The 22,768-nt window shown below is 37.5% G+C and overlaps 1 pseudogene; it reads left to right on the forward strand.

The window, feature by feature from the left end:
* The first annotated feature begins 18,323 nt into the window (after positions 1–18,323).
* LOC138848710 (large ribosomal subunit protein uL22-like) lies at positions 18,324–18,953 on the forward strand (annotated as a pseudogene).
* The last annotated feature ends 3,815 nt before the right edge of the window (positions 18,954–22,768 follow it).

The raw sequence follows: 22,768 nt of genomic DNA on the forward strand, positions 1-22,768 counted from the left end.
GGAGGAAGCACCCTCTTAACAGGTGAGGACGAGCTGCATGGCTCATATACATTAACTAAATATTTCATCTGAGGTATAAATCCATGTTCCTTGCTGACTTTGTGTCAGGCCTGGAGAGTTGACAGGTGGAAGGGCTCCCACTTAAGCCAGTGAGGTGAGCCCCCTCCCCTGTATATCACTGATATCTGTATTCAAACTGCCAAGGCAAAACTCCAGCAGGCAGTTGGCTTTGGGAACACCTTGGATCTCTCCATGGATAGAGCATCCTTGCTATGCTGAGTGAATCCCCTGTTCCCTGTGATTGTGGCAGCCCTGTGTTATACGACTGTGGGAATTCTGTGACTGTACATTAGAATGTAGAGTGTAGTTGCCTCTCTGGATCTCTGGGCAATCACTGTGTCTGGTTTCAGAGGTTCAGAGTTCCCTTAGTGTCTGGGGAGGGTCATTGCATGGGGTTCTGTGCTCACATCAAGGACTGTACAGATTCTTTGTGTGGATGTTTGAATGTGTGTGTGGGATATGTAGTCACTGTATGTTCAACCTGGGCATTGATCACCTTAGTACAGAGGAGGTGAGGCAATGACCACACCAGCTGATGTGATCATACTCTCCCCTCTGCTGACAATAGATGAGATCAAACATGCCCAACATGGGTGTCACCCTGGACTACTGTACCACTTTTGAGCACTGACCAGAGCTGCCAGGCCCCACTGAGCACATACCTCTATATTTCCCCTGAAGGAGCAGACATTTTACTAAGCCACAGAACCATATTTCCAAGTTAAAATCCATCAGATAAGAAAACCTACAAATGGCTTTATAAATGCCTAAAAATGTAGAAAAGTAAGAAATATGAATAAGGAAGTCAATATGACTCTTCAAAAAATAAAACATTTCAATATATAATGTGAAGAAGAGATTGATGAGATTCCTGAAAAGTAATTCAACAGAATGCCCATAAGATTACTCAAAAGCAATGAGAAGCAAATTAATGACAATGAAATCCAAACATGACATGGGTAAAAAATTTTTCTGTGATATAGAAATATTGAAATAAAACTGGAATATTATAAATAAATTCAACATGTCAAATATAAAATACAGTTGAAAGCCCTAACAACAGACCTTGTGGGGCAGAACAAAGAGTATCCCAGCTAGAAGACAAATATTTGGAAATATCTCAGACCAAGAAAAGAAAGAGGAGAAGGAGAAGGAGAAAATCTGGAAATAGTGTTCATGATTTATGGGATACTATCAAACAACCTAAAATATGTGCCTTAGGAGTTTCAGAAGGTGTTGAAAGAGAATGGATATTCAATGAAGTACAGAAAACTTACCTAATTTGGAGAAAGTAAGAGAGACATCTAAGTACAGCAAGCACATGGAACTCCTAACAGATATTATCAGAAATGATCTTCATGCACATTGTAGTCAAACATTCAACTGTAAAACATAAAAGATTCTAAAATGTACATGAGAGAAATGCCAGATTACCTTCAGAGGATTTCCAATTAGACTAACAGCTGATTTCTCATCAGAAACTCAACAGGCCAGGAGACAATGGAGAGAGATAGTCCAAATCTTAAAAACAAACAAACAAAAACAACGCAAAATATTGTACCATGCAAAGTTCTCATTTTTGAATGAAGGTGAAACAAAAACCTTGCCAAACAGAAATCGGACGAATTTGTCAACACTCCTCATCCCTTACAAATGATGCTTAAGGATGTGCTACATAGAAAAATACAGTCATTATGAAAGAATGTGAAGGCAGAGAACGACCAAGTAAAATACAAATGAAATCCAAATCAAATAACGTGAATATTTATGGAAAAATGGCAAGACCATCTTGTTGCTTCTCAATAATATCCTTGACTGTAGATGACCTATATTTTCCAATTAAACATACAGACTGGCTGAATGGGTTAAAAAAAGACTCATCTATATGCTGTCTGCAAGAAACACACCTCACCAAAAAAGATAAACGATGTTAAAAGTGAAAGGATGGAAAAAGATATTTGATGCTAATGGAAAGCAAAATGAGCAGGTGTAACCAACCTAATTTCAGAAAAAAAAAAAAAAACTTTAACAAAAAACTGTTAAAAGGGACATAGAAGGGCATTATATAATGAGTGAGAGTTCAATTCAACAGGAAGATGTGGTCATAATATATGTATATGCACCTAATGCCAGGGTACCTGGCTATTTAAAACAAATGATAATAGACCTAAAGGGAGTCAAAGACTCCAATACAAAAATAATAGGGGATTTCAACACCCCACTTTCATCAATGGACAGATTACCTAGACAGAAAATCAACAAAGAAACAAAAAAGCTAATCTAAACTATGGACCAAATTTATATTTATAATTTATATTTATATTTATAATTTATATTGCAGAACATTGTATCCCATAACCACAAAATGCACATTCTCTTCATCAGAACATGGAAATTTTTCTAGGATAGAGCATATGCTAGGCCATAAAGCAAGTTTCAAAAATTCAAAAAAAATTAAAATCATATCAAGTATATTTTCTGAACAAAATGGAGTGAAGCTGGAAATTAACAACTTAAGAAGCACTAGAAAATGTACAAACTCATGAAAACTGAAGAATATGCTCTTGAATGAACAATGAGAAAATGAAGAAATCAGAGCAAATGCAAAAAATTCCTACAAATGAATGAAGATGTCAATGCAACATACCAAAACCTGATATAATACAGCAATTAGTGCCAACATAAAGAAATTGGAAAGGTATCTTTTTTATTTAGTAAATATATATTTCCAAAGTACAGTTTATGGATTACAATGGCTCCCCCCCCAAAATTTCCCTCCCACTTGCACCCTTCCCATCTCCCGCTCCCTCTCCCCTTCTTTTCACATCAAGATTCATTTTCAATTATCTTTATATACAGAAGATCGCATCAGTTTGCACCCATACTGAAACACAAAGTGTAAAATACTCTTTCAGTACTAGTTATAACATTACTTCACATTGGACAACACATTAAGGACAGATCCCACCTAAGAATAATTGTGTGTTAATTACAGAGTTAAACCAACAGTATTAAGTAGAACAAAAAAAATACTAAAAGGATTAAAGTATAAAATTATGCATCAACAGTCAGGACAAGGGCTGATCAAGTCACTGTTTCTCATAGTGTCCATTTCACTTCAACAGGTTTCCTTTTTGGTGCTCAGTTAGTTGTCACCAATCAGGGAGAACATATGATATTTGTCCCTTTGGGATTGGCTTATTTCACTCAGCATAATGTTTTCCAGATTCCTCCATTTTGTTGCAAATGACTGGATTTAATTGTATTTTACCACTGTATAGAATTCTATAGAGTACATGTCCCATAATTTCTGTATCCAGCCTGCTGTTGATGGGCATTTGGGTTGATTCCAGGTCTTAGCTATTGTGAATTGAGCTGCAATAAACATTGAGGTGCAGACAGCTCTTTTGTTTGCCAATCTAATTTCCTTTGTGTAAATTCCAACGGGTGGGATGGCTGGGTTAAATGGTAGGGTTATATTCAGGTTTCTGAGGAATCTCCAGACTGACTTCCATAGTGGCTTGACCAGTTTGCATTCCCACCAACAGTGGGTTAGTGTCCCTTTTTCCCCACTTCCTCTCCAGCATCTGTGTTGGTAGATTTCTGTATGAAAGCCATTGTAAGCGGGGTGAGGTGAAACCTCATTGTGGTTTTGATTTGCATTTCCCTGATTGCTAGTGATCTTGAACATTTTTTCATGTGTCTGCTGGCCATTTGGATTTCCTCTTTTGAAAAATGTCTATTGAGGTCCTTGGCCCATCTCTTAAGTGGGTTGTTTGTGTTGTTTTTGTGGAGTTTCTTGATTTCTTTGTAGATTCTGGTTATTAACCCTTTATCTGTTGCATAGTTTGCAAATATTTTTTCCCATTCTGTTGGTTGTCTCTTCACTCTCCTGACTGTTTCTTTTGCAGTACAGAAACTTCTCAATTTGATGCAATCCCAAATGTTAATTTTGGCTTTGACTGCCTGTGCTTCCGGGGCTTTTCCAAGAAGTATTTGCTGGTACCTAAATCTTGCAAGGTTTCTCCAATGTTCTCTAATAACTTGATGGTGTCAGGTCGTAGATTTAGGTCTTTAATCCATGTTGAGTGAATTTTTGTGTCAGGTGAAAGGTAGGGGTCTTGCTTCATGCTTCTGCACATGGAAATCCAATTTACCCAGCACCATTTATTGAATAGACTGTCCTTGCTCCATGGATTGGTTTTAGCCAATATAAGTTGGCTGTAGATGTTTGGATTGATTTCTGGTGTTTCTATTCTGTTCCATTGGTCTATTCATCTGTTTCTGTACCAGTACCATGCTGTTTTGATTACAACTGCCCTGTAGTATGTTCCTGAAATCTGGTATTGTGATGCCTCCGGCTTTGTTTTTGTTGTGCAAGATTGCTTTATCAATTCGAGGTCTCCTGTGCCTCCATATGAATTTCAGAATATTTTTTTTCCAGATCTGAGAAACATGCCTTTGGTATTTTGATTGGTATCGCATTGAATATATAAATTGCTTTGGGGAGAATGGACGTTTTGATGATATTGATTCTTCCAATCCATGAGCATGGAAGATTTTTCCATTTTCTGGTATCCTCTTCTATTTCTTTCTTTAAGGTCCGTATTTCACCTTCATTTATAAATGATAGATTTGCTAGGTACAGTATTCTGGGTTGACAGTTTTTTCTCTTTGCATTTGAACTATTTTCCCCATTCTCTCCTATCCTGTAGGGTTTCTTATGAGAAATCAGTTCTTTGGAGATCTTCTGAAATAACCTAGCGTTCCTCTAACACACATGTTAGTGTATTTTCTTTATGTTTGACTATTCAGTGTTTGACAATGATGTGTTATGGTGAAGATTTTTTCCAGTCATATCTATTAGGAGTTCTATATGCTTCCTTTACTTGGATGTCCCTGTATCCAAATAAGGGATGTTCTATGCAATTATTTCACTGAATAGGTCTTTTAATCCATTATCTTTCCACACCTTCAGGAATTTCTTACACTGTTTGTTTGATAGTATCCCATAAATCTCAAAACACTATTTTCAGTTTTTCTAATTTTTCTTTTTTGGATATCTGTTCTTGTTCAGATGTTCTTTCTTTTGCCCCTCCGATGCAACTGTTACAACTTTGAACTATATTTTCGCTTTGACATATTGAATTCTTCATTTCCAATATTTCAGTCTGATTTCTGTTCAGTATCTTCAACTCATGCAATTGCTTCTCTGTGTTTTTAAGTAATCCTATGATCATTCCTTTGAATTTTTTTCAGGGATTTCATCAATCTGTTCATCCTTACATTCTAATATTGATATTTTGTTATGCTTCCTTTGAGGAGTCATGTTGTCTTCCTTGTTTATATTTCTTGTATTCTACATTTATTTTTAGGCATTTATGGAAAGACTTGTTGGTTTTCTCTTTTGTTGTCTTTCATATCTGAAACATGCCTCTGTGGCTTAGTGGTGTATCTGCTCCATCAGTGTATATACAGAGGTAAGAACAGGGAGGATCTGGGTGCTTCAACCAGTGCTTGAAAGTGGGGCAAGAGTCCAGGGTAACACCCAAACTGGTCATGGTAGTTCTCTTCCATCTTCAACAATGGGAGTGTATGATTGTGTGAGCTGGCATGATCATAGTGTCACCCCATCTCTGCCAAGGTGGACCAGCCATAGTAGAGTCCACAGTGCTTAGGAACCTTATCCATGCAGGCACATGAATGACACAAAGGATCTGCATATCCCTCAGTGTGAGTATGGAGAATTGAATCTCTGAAGCCAGACAACTGGCCACAGACCCAGCCACACGCTATTGAATGCGCTATGCATAGTCACAGAATTCTAACAGTCAGAGGGAGCAGGTCATCTGTAGTCACAGGGAGCAGAGGTCCACTCTCAACTCCACAAGCCTCCTCTATCCAGAGAAAGAACCATGGTGTTCCCAGAGCCAACCGCCTAACAGATAGGGGTTTGTTGATAAGTCGAGTCCAGGTACCATGATAGAGTGAGGGAGTAGAGCACTTCAAGGGCCTAAGTGGGTGCCCTACCCCCACCAAATCTCCACACCAGACTCAAAGTCAGGGTGGACTGTAGATAATCAATGTGATAAAATCCCAGTTTCCCAGAGGTCACAGTAGGATCTACTCACCTTATTAAGATGGTGCCTCCTCCCTGCTGTCTTCTGGGTGCCTTACTCCATATTCTGCCTTTCACATAAATGAAATGCAAAACTTTTAAAAAATAGTCCCATGTGAGATTTTAGTATCAAAGTTACACAGTTGCATGAAATATCTACACATATATGCATGTACATACAAACATGCATACTCATAAAATTAGAATTACTATTGAAATTTTGTTTGATTTCATTTTTATTATACTTTAAAAAAAACTTAATTTATATAAAAAACATTTGTTTCTAAAAGCATTAACAAGACAGAAAGAAAATGACAAAAAGTATGAGCAGAAGGCATGCCCCTTATAGTGTTTGGTATTTTTGGTTCTCTGGAATCAAATGTTTAGTGTTCTTTATAAATGAAAGGAATAATACAGTTAAAGGTCCCACAAAGCACGTGACTATTCTATTACTCACATCTGAGGGAGAAGAGAGAAAAAACAGGAATAAAGCAGATGATGGCAAGAGAAACCAAGTGTGGAGCCAAGTAGAGAGTAACTTCCCCTGTGCATTATGCTCCTGGGTCACTAAGGGTAAAAAGTAGATGGAGGGAGAAGAAATGAAGTGGGTAAGGTAAATAAGGAATTTTAATGCCTAGTGAAAGAGGTTGGTGGGTTGTACAATTTTCTCCTACCCGATATCTTCAATATATAAGGGAAAAGGAAGAGAGGGATAAGGAATTCCAGCTGCATTGAACAGAGCTTTTAGATTAAGGGGATATAAGGCAAATAAGTAAAAATGTAAAAAAAAAAAAATTAACCTACATAGCTGATTCCCCCACCCCAACCTCTAATATACGGTAAAGTGAAATGGTACAATATTAGGGGTAAGGTGGAAATCTGGAAAACATGACTGCTCTAAACTCAAGAGATTATGGGAAATTGTGGGCAAAAAAGAAATAAGGGTCACACTACTCTCTCCTTACATTAACTTCACTGAGGTTTATCAGAATGGGATTTTTGTACAATCCAAAGCATACACGTATGAACCAAAATCTGAATGGCTGAAATATAAAGCTATATCAATTCACAATTGACAATCTGAGGTTCTCTAGGTCATTTCTCTCCTTTCTGCTATTTAGGGCCAATAGTGGGAAAGAAAGCAACAAATTATAATTTGTGAATCATGAAATGAATCTGAAGAGGTAAAGAAAGCCACATGGAGAGAAAGGAGGAGATACACCTCAGGCAAAAGGCACAAAGAAGAGGTAAAGCCAGGGGCAATCCCTACCTTATAAGGTTAAAGGAGGAAGGATATGTACATCAAGTCATTGAGTTGGCCGACCAATCCAGGGAGGAGGCAGGGGAAGACAGGGAGAAGAAGGAGAAATTAGGCAGTGTTTGAAGCTTCCTGAAAGTTAGACTAGCTACCCCATGTAAATTCTTACTAGTTCTGCCTAGATGTTCTTTTTCTTTCTGAAATGTTTGATAGAACATTCTTGTGAAGCAATCTTCCTGGGGAGGATTTTAGTAACTTACTTTTAATATGTACTCAAGGCTATTGAAATATCCTTGTATCAATTTTGAAATATACTTTTCAAGGAATATTTTTCCCTCAAAAATTGTCACATGTGTCAGTGTAAAGTGTTAATAATATCTACTCATGTTCATTTTCATGTCTGCAGGGTCTGGAGTGTTCTTACTTCATATTTCCAATTTGATAACTTGTGAATGTTCTGTATTTTCCTTGATTCTTCTTGCCAGCATTTTGTTAGCATTGCCTACTTTTTCAAAGAATCTCTCATTTTAATATAATCTGCACTTTTCCCTTCTATTAAGTTATCTTTATTATTTTCTGCTGTACACTTTCTTGGATTTTTCATGTTTCATAGCATCATTAGTAGATTGTTGGTTTGCTTTTTTTTTGTAATATGTACATTTAAGACTATAAATTCTCCTTAAGCATCATTTCTGCCATTTCCCCAAGTCATTCACTTGCTGTACTTTTTATTATTTTTCTATTTAAAATACTTCATATTTTCTATTTTGATTTCTTCTCTGACTAGTAGGTTGCTTGAGATTATGTTGCTTAATTTCAAACAATTGGAGACTTTCTAATTATCTTTTTATTATTTATTCCTAGCTGAACTTTCTGTCAGAAAATTATTTCATTCTCCAAATTTTGTTCCAATTTCCTTTATGATCTAAGACATACAAATATATATATTACATACTCATTGAATAAATGTTTTGAATAGGTGTTTTACATATCGTTAGTTCACATTTTCAACTGTGTTTATTTTCTATTTTATCTTTTCTTACTGCATCTTTTTTATTTTTTACTTGTTTGAGTTTTCTGTAACTTGCTATCTCCCACAGGATTTATATATGTGACTACCATCTTCATTTCTTTATTTATGTTAAATATTGATTATCTGTATTAAATTACCAGGGCATAGTCAGGTAAAACCATCATATACACCTAGATTATTTTTTTAACTTTTATTTAGTAAATATAAATTTCCAAAGTACAGCTTATGGATTACAATGGCTTCCACCCATAACTTCCCTCCCACCCTCAACCCTCCCCTTTCCCGCTCCCTCTCCCCTTCCATTCACATCAAGATTCATTTTCAATTCTCTTTATATACAGAAGATAGGTTTAGCCTACATTAAGTAAAGATTTCAACAGTTTGCACCCACATAGAAACACAAAGTGAAAAATAATGTTGGAGTACTAGTTATAGCATTGAATCACAATGTACAGCACAGTAAGGATAGAGATCCTACATGAGGAGTAAGTGCACAGTGACTCCTGTTGTTGGCTTGACAAGTTGACACTCTTGTTTATGGCATCAGTAATCACCCTAGGCTCTTGTCATGAGCTGCCAAGGCTATGGAAGCCTTTTGAGTTCACCGACTCTGATCATATTTAGACAAGGTTGTAGTCAGAGTGGAAGTTCTCTCCTCCCTTCAGAGAAAGGTACCTCCTTCTTGGATGACCTGTTCTTTCCACTGGGATCTCACTCGCAGAGATCTTTCATTTAGGTCATTTTTTTTTTCCCCAGAGTGTCTTGGCTTTCCATGCCTGAAATACTCTCATGGGCTTTTCAGCCAGATCCGTATGCCTTAAGGGCTGATTCTGAGGCCACAGTGCTGTTTAGGACATCCGCCATTCTATGAGTCTGCTTACACCTAGATTATTGATCCCTTTCTCAGAAAATGTATCTTCATCTCTAGTGCTTCTTACATAAATGATTACATTATCTGATACCAGAGAGCAAAACCAGGTTTTAATTTTCTCCTTTTGTTGTATATTATCAAATCCTTTGCATTTTCAAACATTCCCCATTATTGTATATAACATACTTTGCAAAGAAGTACTTTTTAAAAAAGATTTATTTATTGTAATTCAGTTACAAAGAGATTATTTATATCGTTATTAATTATTTTTTAAGGATTTTATCTTTTTTGAAAGGCAGAGTGAGAGGGATGGCAGAGAGTTCCCATCCTCAGGTTCACTCCCTAAATGACTCCAATGACCAGGGCTGGGCCAGTCAGAAGCCAGGAGCCATAATCTTGATCTGGGTTTCCAACATGGGTGGCAAGGGCCCAATTACTTGGACCATCTTCTACCACTCTCCAAAGAACGTTAGCAGGGAGCTGGATCAGAAGTGGAGCAACCAGGACTTTAACTGGTGTTCTTACAGACACTGCTGTCAAAGCTGGCAGCTTTATGTGCTACACCACAAGCCAGAACCAAGAAACAAATATTTTTAAGCAGTTCACAGTCAGTCTTTCAGTGAGTATTTGATACTTAGAGAATATACAGATTACTTGAATTTATATCTACTATGTTTATTTTGTGTTTCTCTTTAATATATCATTCTTGCCTTGTTATTGTCTTCTAGGTAAAATAAATATAACTTGTTATTTAATTTTCCTTTTATTATTTTTGTATTAACTTAATACTTAAACTGAATATTTTAAGATTAAAGCATGAATCTTTAACTTGTTATAATCATATGCAACCTATTAATTTTATAATTCCCTTGGAATTACTATACCCTTTGAAAACTTTACTCTAACTAATTATCTCAAACTTTGCATTGCTAACATTTTCGTTTTATGTATTTTTATCCACAAAGCATTCTATTAATTGGTAAGACAATCCTTATTGATATTTACTCTTTTATTTACTCATACTCATTATTTCTTGTGATTTTTAATATTTCCTGTATTTACATAATTATTTTTCTCAGAAGAAATTATTTTTCTGTATCAGTGAACATATCTACTGATGTTGCAGACTCTTGTTTTCTCAGCATGAACTTCTAAACTGACAATGATTTTCATTTTATAGGCATTTTCTTCCATTGTTTTCTAACTTTCATAAACTTCATCTCTTTCATTTAGAAGGTAATATATCTTTTCCAGAGGTTTCTCAGTGTTTCTGGTTTTGTTCTGTCTTCCATGGTTTTACAAGGTAGTGTTTATCTATACTGATTTTTATTTGTTTATAATTGGGTTATTTATAGCTTTATGCATCTGTGAATTGATATACCCACCTATTATTATTATCTACAAATACTGTTGACTTACCATATCTCTCACCTCTTCTTTCTCAAACTACAATTAAACCTGCATTAGACTATTTTATTGAGGTCCATATACTGCTAGTAACCTTTGGTATATTTTATTTTTTTACTTCAATTTCAGAATCATTCATTGATATGTCTTTAGTTTAGTTAATATTTTGCTGTATCTGTCCTGTGATTAAACATGTATGAGTTCTATATCTCATACATAGCATTTCTAAGTTCCATACTCTTTGATGTATATAGTTACAAATTCCTTATTAGAATTTGTTATTTGGCCTATTTGCAATACTTTTGCGCTTATTTAAGAAATATTAACATTTGGTCATCTGATTCCACTATCATTAATGTGTTTTTATTATTTTTTTGTCAGTTTGGTCACATGAAATTATTTTTGGTGAAGTAATTTTTACTGTATAATAGATATTGTGAATAATTAAGAGACTTTATATTATTTTAAACATTTGAAGGATTTGGAAAATATTAGTATTTCTTTAAAATGGAATTTTTAAAGGGAGTAACCCCTGAGAAATAGGAGAATATACTGTAAAGTTTAAATTCAATTAAACATTCTTATTATATTTCAATTGACACCACCATGAATAAATTAGTAATTTAAAAACTTAAGGGTTCACCTGCAGCAGAACTTTGCTAGGAGTTTCATAAGGATATGTGGTGGGTACTTATAAGAAAAACAATTATTTAGTAACCAAAATATTTACTTTTTCAGGATTAAAATTCTAGGTTTTATTATTTCAATACTTTAAATGTTTCATTCTAATATTCTACTCTCTTGCTTTCACGTTTCTGAAGTGAAGTTGGATTTAACTTTTATTTTTGCTCCTAAATGAGAATTTTCCTTTTGTTTTGTCTTTCAGGACTTTAAAAAATTTATTTCAATGCTTTGTAATTTGAAAACAATATGGCTAGATAAAATTTTTCTGGCATTTATTCTGACTAATGTTCTCTAAATTTCTTGGACCTGTGTTCTGGTATTGACATTAATTCAGGGAAATTCTCAAATTATTGTCTCAAATTTTTTATGTTTCTTTTTCTACTTTCTTTTGGTATTCACATTATTCATGTAGTGCCATCCATAGTTTTCCAAAAATTGTTGTATATTCTGTTCTGCTTTTCAAGTTAGTCTTTTTCCTCTACTTTTTAGTTTTATCTATTTCTATTGATGTATTCTGGAGCTCAGTGATTCTTTCTTCAGCCATACCCAGCTTCCAATTTTTTGTTAAAAATTAGAAATGTAGTACATTATAACAACACTTGGTAAGAATTACTTCATGTTCTCTTTTGCTTGTTTCTGTTGCTTTTCTCCTTGGTTTAGTATCTTGTTAAGTCCTATTTTCCCTGCAGTGTGACATCTTTCATGTCGATTCTTAGAGTGTGCGGCCTTTGGAATATACACAACCACCCAGGGAGGCAGTGGTTTTTGCAGGGTTCTCTTTGGGTGTCACTTTGTAGGATCTCCCTAATAAGCTGTGTATCTCTTTTGACATTACACTACTTGTTAATATCTATTAAATACCAGCTGATCTGATTTTTCCAAAATGTATTGGGGCAAAAATTGTTCAGTAATCTGATACAATTAAATGATATAAGTGCTAATTTCTGAGGCCACTCTGAATTTGTTCTGGATCTTACCTTAGTTCTCCCTGGTAAACTAGATGTCTGTTTTTTTGTTTTTGTTTTTGTTTTTTTTTTTTTTAACTTGGTTGCTCTTAAAAAATAGGAGGCATTGTTTCTGATAGTATAGGAATTTCAAGCTCACCTATGCTATGTTTCAGTTCATTTAAAAGTTCATTTAAACAGAACTTTGATGTCCTCTTCTTATGCGCTGCCTGTCTCTCAGAATGGAACTCTGAGCTATGAAACTCTGGGCCACTGGAAGTGAGTTCATCTCTAATCTTTTCATCAAATCCCTCTTTGAGTTGACCCTCTGCTCCAGCCTGTGATGGTGGCTACTGTGGTCCCAGGACATTCATTCTCCTACAGTGGAGTAGAATTTAGAGTAGATGTGTAGAGTCTGGCTGGAGGAAGGGAGCCTCAGTCTCTTTAGCTCTTCAATATGGAATTTACTGAATGAGAAATACAATATTCTAATCTTTCCAGTAACTAATCTTAGTTAATTTCATTCTGTTGGAGCTTTCACCAAGCTGAGCGTTATGCCTCAAATGCCTCAGATGCTTACTGTCCTAAATGATTTCTACTGGATTTCAGTTGAGTTTCTTAATGTTTCATCATTTGAATTATGCCCTTAAGACAATTTTCAGAGATACTAAATGGTTGTACTTTTTTTAAATTACTTTTTTGAAGGTGTTTCTGGTTTCATTTTGCCTTTCATTTTGTAAAATTCATCAAGTATGTCAACTTGGCTTATTAATTATGTGTATTTTATGTTTTTTTGATATGTTACTTGTTTTATAAAGTTATTCCAACATTTCTAAGGAAAATATATCTTTCCATTATAATTTTCTCCATTTACACTGAACATAAGATTATAAAAAACAATTAATAAGAATACAAAAACAGCGAAGCAGTAAATCTGAAGGTTATATATTAAGGCTGATAGTCACATGAAATTTCAGTTATTATGAAGTGGCCTCAATATATTGATTTTCATTTTACTACTTTTTGGCAAAGCTGATAAAGAAGCAGGCCAGTAATTCTCCTGAATAGGGAGCTGGTGGCTATAGAGTGCCACATATTGGATCACCAAGCTGCTCATGACTACTAGGCAAGCCCTTCATCCCTGGACCCTAGACAAGAACCCTTGTGAGCTTGATAAGAACTCTGGTCCACTTTTTTCTCCAGTGTCTATATCATCTCTTCTTTTTACATCTTCACTTTACAACTTGCATCTGTAACTCCTTCATGCCTACTTTCATAAATTGTTCCACTTAATACAGAAAAGAAGGTGATAATATAACTAATATATAACTTAAAATATATATAATACAATGCAACTTTTCTTCATGTATATAAGAACCTTATAGTTTATCTTATTTGCCCAGTTTTCATTATTTATGCTATCATTGTCATACATTTCACTTGTTCCTGTTAGAAGTGGCCTTTAAGCTCAGAATCAGCCCTTAAGGCATACGGATCCGGCTGAAAAGCCCATGAGAGTATTTCAGGCATGGAAAGCCAAGACACTCTGGAAAAAAAAAAAAAAAAAAAAAAAAAAAAACCTAAATGAAAGATCTCTGCGAGTGAGATCCCAGTGGAAAGAACAGGTCATCCAAGAAGGAGGTACCTTTCTCTGAAGGGAGGAGAGAACTTCCACTCTGACTACAACCTTGTCTAAATATGATCAGAGTCGGTGAACTCAAAAGGCTTCCATAGCCTTGGCAACTCATGACAAGAGCCTAGGGTGATTACTGATGCCATAAACAAGAGTGTCAATTTGTTAAGTCAACAACAGGAGTCACTGTGCACTTACTCCTCATGTAGGATCTCTGTCCTTAATGTGCTGTACATTCTGATTTAATGCTATAACTAGTACTCCAACATTATTTTTCACTTTGTGTTTCTATGTGGGTGCAAACTGTTGAAATCTTTACTTAATGTATGCTAAACCTATCTTCTGTATATAAAGAGAATTGAAAATGAATCTTGATGTGAATGGAAGGGGAGAGGGAGCGGGAAAGGGGAGGGTTGAGGGTGGGAGGGAAGTTATGGGTGGAAGCCATTGTAATCCATAAGCTGTACTTTGGAAATTTATATTCATTAAATAAAAGTTAAAAAAAAAAGAAGTGGCCTTTAAGGTATATAATGAGAGGGATGAGAGAGCCCAAAAGACCAAATTTCAAATGCTGTCCAAGGCCTTACAACAACCTGCTGCCTCCAGTAGCTCAGTATACCACAAGGGTACTCTGGCTGACCACAAGGGTCCCCTGCATCTGTGCTTTAAATGTGGCCAAACGGGCCACTGGGACAGAATGTGCCCCAACCCTAGGGGCCCACTGGGTCCTTGTCCTAAGTTCGCCAAAAGGGCACTGGACAGTGGACTGTCCTCTTGTCTGTTCAGTCAGTAGGCCGTCCACTACACCCATGCCCCAGGTTGACCTTCTAGAACTGGCAACCAAGGATTAAGGGAGTCCAGGCTCCTGCCACCCGACTACAACCATCACTCCATGGGAGCCCAAGGTAACTGTGATGGTAGCAGGTAGGCAAATTTCTTTCCTCATTGATTTGGGGGCAACCTTCTCAGTCCTTACCTTTTAGTGGGGACCCACCTCTACTGCCTCAACCTCCATAGTTGGGGTGGAGGAAAAACCTTACAGGACTCTACAGACCCCCAGTCTGCTCTGCAGGATGGTAAGACACCCTTCTCTCACTCTTTTCATGCCATACCCCAGTGTCCTACTCCCCTTCTGGGAAGGGATCTACTCTGTCATTTTGGTACATAACCTTTACCCTCTGACCTTCGGCCCCATTCTCCAACTCGCCTTCACCTCTTCCTGTTACTGCTCTCTCAAGACAATCCTGGCCCAACCACCCTGCCTACCTCAGGCCTCCTGTCCACTGTCAGTGGGTATGGGACACCAGCCACCCTATGAGAGTGGCTGATCCTCCTCTACAAATCAAAGTTCGAGACTCCACTATGTTTCCCTCTCAACCTCAATATTCTCTACCCCTTTCTAGCCTTCAGGGATTAAACTCCTCCTCCAAGAATTACTCTGTGAAACCGATTCCTGTTATAACACTCCCATTCTGGCAGTAAACAAACCTAACTGGTCCTTCCATTTAGTATAAGATCTTTGCCTCATCATCTCCACAGTAGTACCCAACCCACACATGCTCCTTTCCTCAATTCCTGCCACCCCTTCTCACTTTTCAATCCTGGACCTTAAAGATGAGTTCTTCACCATCCCCTTTGCCTGATACCCCTCTGCTTCCTCTCTGTGGCAGCCAAAACTCTCTCCTCTCTTCTTGACCCTTCCTTCTCCATCCTGTCCCCCTCTCCTCCTAAGTACAAGAGAATACTGTAAAGGCTACCACAATGTTAATTGCTCTGAGAAGCTTTACACCTGAAACATTCCAAATTGCTAAGATAATACACTGTAAACTTCGTCAGAGGGCCTTTCTCTCATCCTCTGCCCTCCTTATCAGAGTCCTTGTGGTGCTCTACACCTTCGCCAACAAGCAGCTCTGGTCTTCATGTCTGACTTCAAAGCCCCAAGCCTACCCACACCCTCTGTCTGGGCAAACTCAGCTGCAAAGTCTTCTCTAGCTAGCCAACTATTCTTTTTCAGACCTTAAAATCTTAAACCTGACAAAATAGAGGCCCATCTCATAGTGCTACTTGTAGCATCTCAGTGCTCCTCTGCCTCATACTAAATTCTCTCTCCCACAAAGCCATCTCCAGTAATATATTTGGCAGAGCTAAGAAACAAACAAAAAAAAACAGTAGAAAGTCTTAAACAATCTTACTCCAAACAGTGTTCCATGCCTAGCCTTCTATATCCCCTGCCTTATCTAGTGACAGCAAAAATTTCTACACCAATATTTCATGGAGACAGAGTCTTGCTCTCTCTTTTAACCTAGCTACCTTGACATCTCTCTCACTCTGCACCAAAATGGCCATAAAGCCCTGAGAAAAACTTCAGAAATTCTACACCCATAAAGCCCTCTACCCAGAAAGGTTCCACAAAGAGAGTTAAGTAAGTACTGATTATCTTTTATATCAAGTACAAACTGATTATCTTTTATATCACTACCAGCTCTTCTGTGGAAAAATATCAGACTCCTTACCCATCTTCCCATCCCAGCTCCTTTCAGATATTAAAGACTCACACCTCTAAGAAACCTTCTCAGACTTTAATACTCTTGAGATCTACACTTTTCCCCATCTCCTCTTACTATCCCATTCCCTCTTCCATATCACACAATGAAACTCCTAGTAACCCTCTCCCTCTTACTGCTTTGTATTTACTCTGAACCAAGGCCTGCCCCTGGGACATGTCATGCATAACAATTCCAAATTCCTTCTACTTCCACTCCTTCTAAACTACATAATATTAAATTCTGCACCATTACAAGCTATGCAGGCCTTATCACTTTGTACTTTGACTTTGCTCTGGCCTGCTCCCGCAACTGCTTTGACTGGACCAAGTACCCATTATCCCACTGGAGATAGAATGGGTGTATCTTTGCCTGCCCAAGGACAATAAGGGGTCATGTGTGGACACTTACTGGAAGGGCTGTCCATCATGGTCCTGTAAATACTACTAACATGGACCATGGTTACGGCCACCCCAGAAAACAACTGTCCAAAATCATACCACCAGAATATACTGGGTACTCAATGCTCACCCACAGCTCTATAACCTCCCAATGCACTCAATCCCTTTTAACCTTCACCATAACCAACTATTACCTTCAGGACTGGCAAAATGGGATTGAAGGATCAATCAACATATATGCTGGTTTCAGCATGGGAGAGCTACATGAAACTAAAAATCATCAGGATTTACACTCAGCTCCCAACAGCCACCATACATGTGGTAGTTGATAAAGTAAAGGAATCTTCTAAACACTTATCCCAGTTAATTCATCTTGGTAAACCTCTAATGTGGCTATGGCTCATTAATTTATCACTTACTTTACTTCATCAGCTAACCAATTCTTGCCTTCTGCCCTCTACCAACAGTGTTTTGTGTACGCTTCCATTCGGGAACCTCCCATTACTGCCACTCCATATCCTCAGAGGGTTGTCAGTCATCTTTGTTTACATTCAGAAAGACAAAATGCAACAGGTTTGCTGACCAATGTAGCCACAGAACATAATGAACTTCTACAGCACAACATTCCTTATGTTACCTAAACAGCCATCAATTCCACTAATTCCCTGTCTAGCCCACTTGGGGCATCAATCCTTTGTAATCATACCACATACTCTTGCAACCATGACTTTACTCCTGGCCCATGTGTATTGGTGGCAAGATTGGCACGACTGGCACTTTCTCATCCTAAGGTGCCACCCTGTAAAACAGATTGTGGTTTCTCACTTAATGTTGTGAGATTATTGAATTTTTTTTTCTACAGACAAACCCCTCTACCCACAAGAGACAGACAGGTAGCCTTTCTCCAGGTTTCGGTTGGGACCAGCTTCGCAATCTCCCTCTCCTCAATAGTGATTTCAGGAACAGCTTTGGGCCAGAACATTGTCTCAACCAACCGAATCCAAAAACAACTCCAACCTGTACAAGAGGAGGTCACAAGGTCCATTGACTGCTCCATCTGAGGTCTCCAAAGCCAAATCACCTCAATAGCAGGCATGGTAATACACAGAAGATGGGCTTCAGACCTTAAAACAGCTAAAAAAGGAGAAAATTGCATCTTTCTTGGAGAACAGTGTTATTATGTTAACGAACAGTTCTAGGTGAAAGGAAATGTTAAAACTCGTCAACAAATCGCCACATATATCAGTCTTTACTAGGGTTCAGTAATCCCCTAATTTCCTCTCTTCTGTGGAATCCTCTCATTACTTGGTTGATGCCCCTCCTAGGGCCTCTTGCTGCTATACTCAAACTGGCCTTTTTAATACCTTGTCTGGCTCTTCCTGTAAGCGGCCTTAGGTGACCTGCGAAAATGGTTCGCTACTCACTGGACCCAGAAAACCCCACAAAATCATGCAAATCAAGAGGCTCGAATCTTCGCGTTCACTTTAAGAACACTCGAGAAACTGTCCAGGCCATCAAGGGTATGCATATCCGAAAAGCCACCAAATACCTGAAAGACGTCACATTAAAGAAGCAGTGTGTGCCATTCCGTCGGTACAATGGTGGAGTTGGTAGATGTGCCCAGGCCAAGCAGTGGGGTTGGACCCAGGGTCGTTGGCCCAAAAAAAGTGCCGAGTTTCTGCTGCACATGCTTAAAAATGCAGAGAGTAATGCTGAGCTGAAGGGTTTGGATGTAGATTCTCTGGTCATTGAGCACATCCAGGTGAACAAGGCCCCCAAGATGCGCCGCCGGACCTACAGAGCCCATGGCCGGATCAACCCTACTTGAGCTCCCCGTGCCACATCGAGAGGATCCTCACTGAGAAGGAACAGATAGTTCCTAAGCCAGAAGAGGAGGTGGCACAAAAGAAAAAGATATCCCAGAAGAAACTAAAGAAGCAAAAACTTATGGCTCAGGAATAAACTCAGTATAAAATAAATACGAATTAAAAGAAAAAAAAATACCTTGTCTGTTTAAATGCTTACAGGAATAATGGAACAAACCAAAGTCTCCAGCAATAAGGCAGTCAACCAGATGCTGTTACAAGAACATGCCCCGCTCCCTACCCAGGAGATCATGACTGGAAACTCTACCCCATGCCATCAAGAAGTAGCTTCAGAAGAGAGAATGCCATCCCTCCACCCCTCTGGGCTTCTTTGTATATTACCATACAACCCTTCTCTTGTATATTACCATACAACCCTTGCCTTATAAAAAAAACAACAGGAATGGGGGGTGGACATTGGCAAGATTGGCACTTTCTTATCCTAAGGTGCCACCCTGTAAAATAGATTACGGTTTATCAGAGATAAGTTTTGGTTTCTCAGAAATCAGGTGTCCAGATGGCCCAACCATAAGCGTCAGTTCCACCCCCTACCCTGACATAATTTGCTGCTCCCACTTGCTTATCTTTGCAAGGCTATACTAAGACCTGTTTTTTTAGCACAGGCTGCTATTCTCTCATGTACCTGGCTCCCGACAATAAAATTTTTCCTTTAACACACTGTTTGGTATGTTTAGTGGTGACCTTTTTTCCCCTTGGATATTGATGTGTAATCTGCCTGACAAGTCTGCTTGTCATAAAATAAAGATAGAGGAATAGATAGAATAGCCTAGTAGTGAAGAGACCTATGTCCCATGTCAGAGCACCTGGGTTCATTACCACACTCCAGCTCCTGACTTAGTTTCCTTTTAATGCACACCACGTTAGGTGGTGGTAATGGCTCAGGAAGTGGTGTCCTTATCACCCATTTAAGAAACCTGGATTGAGTTCCCAGCTCCTGCCATTGGCCTAGCCCAGACCCAGTCATCATAGGCATTTGGGGAGTGAACCAGCACATGAAAGTTTTCTTTTTCTCTCTCTTCCACTCTATTTCTACCTCTTAAACAAATAAAAAATAAAATAAGTTAACAAAAAATAAATAACATAGTATTATAAATAAAAAATTAAAATAAATTTTATGAAATAAATGAAACATAAGAAAAATATTTCAAGTATAAAATATACACTGGAGGTACTATCCATTTTTAATTCTATCATATATGTCAGAATTATAATATGATCTTCTGTATATAAAGAGAATAGAAAATGAATCTTGATGTGAATGGAAGGGGAGAGGGAGTGGATAAGGGGAGGGTTGCGGGTTGGAGGGACGTTATGGGGGGAAGCCATTGTAATCCATATTCTGTACTTTGGAAATTTATATTCATTAAATAAAAGTTAAAAAAAGAATTATAATATGGTTTGTGCCATAATTAGATGTTAAAATACATAATATCCAGCAGGAATCTTTAATTCTCATTGTCTTCTGAAGGGACAATTTCTGCTTTTGAAAACTCTTTATGATGTCAGAATAAATCATAGAAAAATGTAGTGGCCACCACGGGAAGAAAAAAAACAGTGTCATCTTTTAATGTTTGCCGGCCTCAAACTACAGTGTTTCCCACCTAAATGTGGGAATTGATGAGTCATTCAATATCTTTTTTTTAATGGTAAGATAAAAATATTCATTTAAAACCAAAGAAAGCAGTAAAGAAGAAGTTGAGGAACAAAGACAGGAGACACAGAGACAAGAGATACAAAATGGCACATGTAATCCAGCATATCAATAATTATGGTAAATGTTATTTATCTGCACAACACAATCAAAAGATGGAGATTCTAAGACCAGATTAAAGAGCAAGATGTCCCTATGCTGTCTACAGGAGATACACTTAAAATAGCTTTTTATTTGAGAGAGAAAGAGAAATAGGCAAAGATCTCCCATCCACTGGTTTACTCTCCAAATGCCCACAATTGCTGGGGCTGATTACTGTTTACAGGCCTTGTCTATACTCTTGAGGAACAGTAGTCTTTCTACTTAGTGTTTATTGAACTCTCACCAGTGATTTATTTTATACATGTCTTTTGAAAACTAAGACTTCTGGCTGGCGCTGTGGCTCACTTGGCTAATCCTCCACCTGCAGCACCAGCACCCCAGGTTCTAGTCCTGGTTGGGGCGCCGGGTTCTGTCCCGGTTGCTCCTCTTCCAGTCCAGCTCTCTGCTGTGGCCGGGAGTGCAGTGGAGGATGGCCCAAGTGCTTGGGTCCCTGTACCCGCATGGGAGACCAGGAGACCACCCGGCTCCTGGCTTCAGATCGGCGCAGCGCCAGCCGTAGTGGCCATTAGGGGGGTGAACCAATGGAAGGAAGACCTTTCTCTCTGTTTATAACTCCGTCAAAATAAAAATTAAAAAAATTAAAAAAACTAAGACTTTCAAAAATGGTAATGATTTCATCTTTACTATGAATGGAGAACACAGAATGTGAAAAGGTTGTTCTTGTCTTTTTTCACATTCCAGTGCTTCCTTTTTTATCACCTTCAAATTCATGAACAACAGAGTAGGTTAAACTGAGAGGTACATTCTAAAGATTTTACATTTATGAGTTTGCATAATGAGTATATTGCTGAGTGAATCTATTCACTTCTTCATTCTTTATTTTTCTAAATGAAAGTAAAAAAAAAAAAATCTGACATGTAAAGAATCTTTCTGAGATGCAGGTAGACAGGCAGTCAAAGGTTGTTTTTTTTTTTTTTTTTTTTCATGTAGTGACTTCCTCCACAGAGACTTCAGCCACACTGCTTGTTTCCCAGCAGGTCAACACTCTCTCTAAAGGCCACATTTGACAGTGTGACTACTTACGCCAAGTCAAGACAGGAAACTCGCCCGGGCTTTCTTGACTTCTTGTAGACCGATGACCTTTCTAAAGCCAGGATGCATTGAGAGAAGCATCTGGGGACTGCGCAGTGCAACATGTTTTGAAGCAATAGCTTGCTTTATACTCTAAGCAAGGAAAAAAATATATATATTTTACAGATTTCCTCAACTTACGGACATTTTATAATGCTTTAGAAAACTGAAATAAAAAAATAGCTATTGCAGGACATTGTTGATTCGTTTACTTTATTAAAAACAGGGTCAAAGAATTTTCATCTCTGTTTTTACATAACAAAATTTCCACTATATGGATTAACACAGAAGGTTGCATCAGTGATATACGGGATTTACAAGACGTTTTTCCTGAAATGCCATTCTATTTAGACAATTCTATTGTTCTTCAGCAAGATCAATAAGAATATGGTATACCATACCAGACATTACAGAAAAGTACTCTGTAAAACAAACTTTATGGAATATTTTACCTTTATTTTGTCAAATGTAAATGGAATATTTTGAATAAGCTCAGTTGAATGTAAAGAAGCAAAGCACCTAACACTTCTTCAACATCAGCCATGTGTGATATGTGTGGCAAATATCACTTCACTTATCCTTTTTATTGTTTGTTGTGGCCTACATCATGGTGATACAACAAAACCTGTGTGAATTATTTTTGAGAAATGGGAAATTAGGAAACAATAAGGACATATTTTAACTTTCTTAACCTTGAAATACTGAAAAATGAACTAAATCAAATTAAATGAAAAATTATATGTCTTAAAGACACTAGCCACATTAAAAGAGCTTAACAGTCCCAAATGGTTAGCAACCACTCTATTGACCAGTGCTTATTGTAGCTGTTACATCACTGCAGAATATTCTACTGGATAGTGCAAAATTTACAATTTGAAATGAAGTTTTTCAGAAATTTGGACATTTTTCATTCCTGTTGCTTTTCATTCATAAGGGCTTATTTTGGAAGGTGTACCAATAAAATAATTTTACTAAATGAACACATATACGTAATAAATCTTTCTGAAAACTAGGTGGAATAAACTTCCCAAATGAGACAAAGGACA

This window comes from Oryctolagus cuniculus, chromosome 2, assembly GCF_964237555.1.
Source record: "Oryctolagus cuniculus chromosome 2, mOryCun1.1, whole genome shotgun sequence".
Taxonomy (NCBI): Eukaryota; Metazoa; Chordata; class Mammalia; order Lagomorpha; family Leporidae; genus Oryctolagus; species Oryctolagus cuniculus.